This window comes from Equus asinus, chromosome 1 (genome assembly GCF_041296235.1).
Source record: "Equus asinus isolate D_3611 breed Donkey chromosome 1, EquAss-T2T_v2, whole genome shotgun sequence".
NCBI classification, from domain to species: domain Eukaryota; kingdom Metazoa; phylum Chordata; class Mammalia; order Perissodactyla; family Equidae; genus Equus; species Equus asinus.
The window spans coordinates 73,775,742-73,782,168 of record NC_091790.1 but is presented as its reverse complement, the minus strand read 5'-3'; positions in this window follow the sequence as shown (position 1 = coordinate 73,782,168).

The window sequence follows — 6,427 nt, the reverse complement described above, 5'->3', positions numbered from 1 at the left end:
AGGAGTGGTGAAAGTGGGCACCCTTGTCTTGTTCCTGTCCTCAGAGGGATGGCTTTCAGCTTTTGTCCATTGAGTATGCTGTTGGCTGTGGGTCTATCATATATGGCCTTTATTATGTTGAGGTACTTTCCTTCTATACCCATTTTACTGAGGGTTGTTATCATAAATGGGTGTTGGATCTTGTCGAATGCTTTCTCTGCGTCTATTGAGATGATCATGTGGTTTTTGTTTTTCACTTTGTTGATGTAGTGTATCACGTTGATTGACTTGCGGGTGTTGAACCATCCCTGTGTCCCTGGTATAAATCCCACTTGATCATGGTGTATAATCTTTTTGATGTATTGCTGTAATCGGTTTGCCAAAATTTGGTTGAGGATTTTTGCATCTATGTTCATCAGTGATATCGGCCTGTAGTTCTCCTTCTTTGTGTTGTCCTTGTCAGGTTTGGGGATCAGAGTGATGTTGGCTTCATAGAATGTGTTAGGGAGTTCTCCATCTTTCTCAATTTTCTGGAACAGTTTGAGGAGAATAGGTACAAAGAACTCACACTGCTTAACAACAAAAAAACAAACAACTCGATCAAAAAATGGGCAGAGGACATGAACAGACATTTCTCCAAAGAAGATATGAATATGGCCAATAGACACATGAAAAGATGTTCATCATCGCTAATCATCAGGGAAATGCAAATCAAAACTACACTAAGATATCACCTTACCCCCGTTAGATTGGCAAAAACATCCAAAACCAAGAACGACAAATGTTGGAGAGGTTGTGGAGAAAGAGGAACCCTCATACACTGTTGGTGGGAATGCAAACTGGTACAGCCACTATGGAAAACAGTATGGAGATTTCTCAAAAAGTTAAAAATAGAAATACCCTATGACCCAGCCATCCCATTACTGGGTATCTATCCTAAGAACCTGATATCAGATATCTCAAGAGTCCGTTGCACCCCTATGTACATCGCAGCATTATTTACAATAGCCAAGACGTGGAACCAGCCTACATGCCCAGAAACTGATGATTGGATAAAGAAGATGTGGTATATATACACAATGGAATACTACTCAGCCATAAAAAAAGACGACATTGGCCCCTTCACAACAATGTGGATGGACCTCGAGGGCATTATGTTAAGCGAAATAAGTCAGTCAGAGAAAGACGAACTCTATATGACTCCACTCATAGGTGGAAATTAGTATATTGAGAAGGAGATCTGATCGGTGGTCACCAGGGAAAAGGGGGGGTGGGGTGAGGGCACGGAGGGGGAAGTGGTGTTCCCACAACATGACTAACAAAAATGTACAACTGAAATTTCAGAAGCTTGTAAACCATCATAACATTAATAAACAAACAAAAAAAAAAGATGCTTTGGGGCCCATCTGCCCCTATGGAAAGAACGTAGCACTTTCTGCCTTGCAGCTCTAGGGCAATGTAGCACACCCAGAGCAGAAGTTCTACTTCAGCCAGATCAGGCCCGCAAAGAAACTGCGTTTCACAGGCCTTTGTAAGAGATGTTCCCGGTAGGCTGTTAGAGCACTGTGCAGAGCGAGTTGTTTCTTAGCTTCCCAAAGAGCTGGAAGCAAGATGCTTTGGGGCCCTTCTCACCCTTTGGCAAGAAGGCAGCACTTTGTGCCTTGCAGCTCTAAGGCAATGTAGCACACCCAGAGCAGAAGTTCTACTTCAGCCAGATCAGGCCCGCAAAGAAACTGCGTTTCACAGGCCTTTGTAAGAGATGTTCGCGTTAGGCTGTTAGAGCATTTTGCAGAGCGAGTTGTTTCTCAGCTTCCTAAAGAGTTGGAAGCAAGATGCTTTGGGGCCCTTCTCTCCCTTTGGAAAGAAGGCAGCACTTTGTGCCTTGCAGCTCTAGGGCAATGTAGCACACCCAGAGCCGAAGTTCTAGTTCAGTTAGATCAAACCTGCAAAGAAACTTCGTTTCACAGGCCTTTGTAAGAGATGTTCCCGGTAGGCTGTAAGAGCACTGTGCAGAGCGACTAGTTTCTTAGCTTCCCAGAGAGCCGGAAGCAAGATGCTTTGGGGCCCATGTGCCCCTAAGGAAAGAACGCAGCACTTTGTGCCTTGCAGCTCTAGGGCAATGCAGCACACCCTGAGCAGAAGTTCTACTTCAGCCAGATCAGGCCTGCAAAGAAACTGCGTTTCACAGGCCTTTGTAAGAGATGTTCCCGGTAGGCTGTTAGAGCACTGTGCAGAGCGAGTTGTTTCTTAGCTTCCCAGAGAGCTGGAAGCAAGATGCTTTGGGGCCCGTTAATTTTATACCCTGCTACTTTGCTGTAGTTGTTGATTATTTCTAATAGTTTTTCTGTGGATTCTTTGGGGTTTTCTATGTATAAGATCATGTCGTCTGCAAACAACGCGAGTTTTACTTCTTCGTTACCTATTTGGATTCCTTTTATTTTTTTTTCCTGCCGTATTGCTCTGGCCAGCACCTCCAGTACTATGTTGAATAGGAGTGGTGAAAGTGGGCACCCTTGTCTTGTTCCTGTCCTCAGAGGGATGGCTTTCAGCTTTTGTCCATTGAGTATGATGTTGGCTGTGGGTCTATCATATATGGCCTTTATTATGTTGAGGTACTTTCCTTCTACACCCATTTTACTGAGGGTTTTTATCATAAATGGGTGTTGGATCTTGTCGAATGCTTTCTCTGTGTCTATTGAGATGATCATGTGGTTTTTGTTTTTCATTTTGTTGATGTAGTGTATCACGTTGATTGACTTGCGGGTGTTGAACCATCCCTGTGTCCCTGGTATAAATCCCACTTGATCATGGTGTATAATCTTTTTGATGTATTGCTGTAATCGGTTTGCCAAAATTTTGTTGAGGATTTTTGCATCGATGTTCATCAGTGATATCGGCCTGTAGTTCTCCTTCTTTGTGTTGTCCTTGTCAGGTTGGGGGATCAGAGTGATGTTGGCTTCATAGAATGTGTTAGGGAGTTCTCCATCTTTCTCAATTTTCTGGAACAGTTTGAGGAGAATAGGTACAAAGAACTCACACTGCTTAACAACAAAAAAACAAACAACCCGATCAAAAAATGGGCAGAGGACATGAACAGACATTTCTCCAAAGAAGATATGAATATGGCCAATACACACATGAAAAGATGTTCATCATCGCTAATCATCAGGGAAATGCAAATCAAAACTACACTAAGATATCACCTTACCCCCGTTAGATTGGCAAAAACATCCAAAACCAAGAACGACAAATGTTGGAGAGGTTGTGGAGAAAGAGGAACCCTCATACACTGTTGGTGGGAATGCAAACTGGTACAGCCACTATGGAAAACAGTATGGAGATTTCTCAAAAAGTTAAAAATAGAAATACCCTATGACCCAGCCATCCCATTACTGGGTATCTATCCTAAGAACCTGATATCAGATATCTCAAGAGTCCGTTGCACCCCTATGTTCATCGCAGCATTATTTAGAATAGCCAAGACGTGGAACCAGCCTACATGCCCAGAAACTGATGATTGGATAAAGAAGATGTGGTATATATACACAATGGAATACTACTCAGCCATAAAAAAAGACGAAATTGGCCCATTCACAACAATGTGGATGGACCTCGAGGGCATTATTTTAAGCGAAATAAGTCAGTCAGAGAAAGACGAACTCTATATGACTCCACTCATAGGTGGAAATTAGTATATTGAGAAGGAGATCTGATCAGTGGTTACCAGGGAAAAGGGGGGGTGGGGGAAGGGCACGGAGGGGGAAGTGGTGTTCCCACAACATGACTAACAAAAATGTACAACTGAAATTTCACAAGCTTGTAATCCATCATAACATTAATAAACAAAAAAAAAATAAAAAAAAATAAAGATGATTTGGGGCCCATCTGCCCCTATGGAAAGAACGCAGCACTTTGTGCCTTGCAGCTCTAGGGCAATGTAGCACACGCAGAGCAGAAGTTCTACTTCACCCAGATCAGGCCTGCAAAGAAACTGCGTTTCACAGGCCTTTGTAAGAGATGTTCCCGGTAGGCTGTTAGAGCACTGTGCAGAGCGACTTGTTTCTTAGCTTCCCGAACAGCCGGAAGCAAGATGCTTTGGGGGCCATCTGCCCTTAAGTAAAGAAGGCAGCACTTTGTGCCTTGCAGCTCTAGGGCAATGTAGCACACCCAGAGCAGATGTTCTACTTCAGCCAGATCAGGCCTGCAAAGAAACTGCGTTTCACAGGCCTTTGTAAGAGATGTTCCCGGTATGCTGTTAGAGCACTGTGCAGAGCGAGTTGTTTCTTAGCTTCCCAAAGAGCTGGAAGCAAGATGCTTTGGGGCCCTTCTCACCCTTTGGCAAGAAGGCAGCACTTTGTGAATTGCAGCTCTAGGGCAATTTAGCACACGCAGAGCAGAAGTTCTACTTCACCCAGATCAGGCCTGCAAAGAAACTGCGTTTCACAGGCCTTTGTAAGAGATGTTCGCGGTAGGCTGTTAGAGCACTGTGCAGAGCGAGTTGTTTCTTAGCTTCCCAAACAGCTGGAAGCAAGATGCTTTGGTGCCCTACTCACCCTTTGGCAAGAAGGCAGCACTTTGTGCCTTGCAGCTCTAGGGCAATGTAGCACACCCAGAGCAGAAGTTGTACTTCAGCCAGATCAGGCCTGCAAAGAAACTGCGTTTCACAGGCCTTTGTAAGAGATGTTCCCGGTAGGCTGTTAGAGCACTGTGCAGAGCGAGTTCTTTCTTAGCTTCCCAAAGACCTGGAAGCAAGATGCTTTAGTGGCCATCTGCCCCTAAGGAAAGAAGGCAGCAATTGGTGCCTTGCAGCTCCAGGGCAATGTAGCACACCCAGAGCAGTTGTTCTACTTCTGCAAGGTCAGGCCTGCAAAGAAACTGCGTTTCACAGGACTTTGTAAGAGATGTTCCCGGTAGGCTGTTAGAGCACTGTGCAGAGCGAGTTGTTTCTTAGCTTCCCAAAGAGCTGCAAGCAAGATGATTTAGGGGCCATCTGCCCTTAAGGAAAGAAGGCAGCACTTTGTGCCTTGCATCTCTAGGGCAATGTAGCACACCCAGAGCAGTTGTTCTACTTCTGCCAAGTCAGGCCTGCAAAGAAACTGCGTTTCACAGGCCTTTGTAAGAGATGTTCCGGGTAGGCTGTTAGAGCACTGTGCAGAGCGAGTTGTTTCTTAGCTTCCCAAAGAGCTGGAAGCAAGATGCTTTGGGGCCCTACTCAGCCTTTGGAAAGAAGGCAGCACTTTGTGCCTTGCAGCTCTAGGGCAATGTAGCACACCCAGAGCAGAAGTTCTACTTCAGCTAGATCAGACCTGCAAAGAAACTTCGTTTCACAGGCCTTTGTAAGAGATGTTCCCGGTAGGCTGTAAGAGCACTGTGCAGAGCGACTAGTTTCTTAGCTTCCCAGAGAGCAGGAAGCAAGATGCTTTGGGGCCCTTCTCACCCTTTGGAAAGAAGGCAGCACTTGGTGCCTTGCAGCTCTAGGGCAAAGTAGCACACCCAGAGCAGAAGTTGTACTTCAGCCAGATTAGGCCTGCAAAGAAGCTGCGTTTGACAGGCCTTTGTAAGAGATGTTCCCCGTAGGCTGTTAGAGCACTGTGCAGAGCGAGTTGTTTCTTAGCTTCCCAAAGACCTGGAAGCAAGATGGTTTGGGGGCCATCTGCCCTTAAGGAAAGAAGGCAGCACTTTGTGCCTTGCAGCTCTAGGGCAATGTAGCACACCCAGAGCAGATGTTCTACTTCTGCCAGGTCAGGCCTGCAAAGAAACTGCGTTTCACAGGCCTTTGTAACAGATGTTCCCTGTAGGCTGTTAGAGCACTGTGCAGAGCGACTTGTTTCATAGCTTCCCGAACAGCCGGAAGCAAGATGCTTTGGGGGCCATCTGCCCTTAAGTAAAGAAGGCAGCCCTTTGTGCCTTGCAGCTCTAGGGCAATGTAGCACACCCAGAGCAGATGTTCTACTTCAGCCAGATCAGGCCTGCAAAGAAACTGCGTTTCACAGGCCTTTGTAAGAGATGTTCCCGGTAGGCTGTTAAAGCACTGTGCAGAGCGACTTGTTTCTTAGCTTTCCAACGAGCTGGAAGCAAGATGCTTTGGGGCCCTCTCACCCTTTGGAAAGAAGGCAGCACTTTGTGCCTTGCAGCTCTAGGGCAATGTAGCACACCCAGAGCCGAAGTTCTACTTCAGCTAGATCAGACCTGCAAAGAAAGTTCGTTTCACAGGCCTTTGTAAGAGATGTTCCCGGTAGGCTGTTAGAGCACTGTACAGAGCGAGTTGTTTCTTAGCTTCCCAACGAGCTGGAAGCAAGATGCTTTAGGGGCCATCTGCCCTTAAGGAAAGAAGGCAGCACTTTGTGCCTTGCAGCTCTAGGGCAAAGTAGCACACCCAGAGCAGAAGTTCTACTTGAGCCAGATCAGGCCTGCAAAGAAACTGCGTTTCACAGGCCTTTGTAAGAGA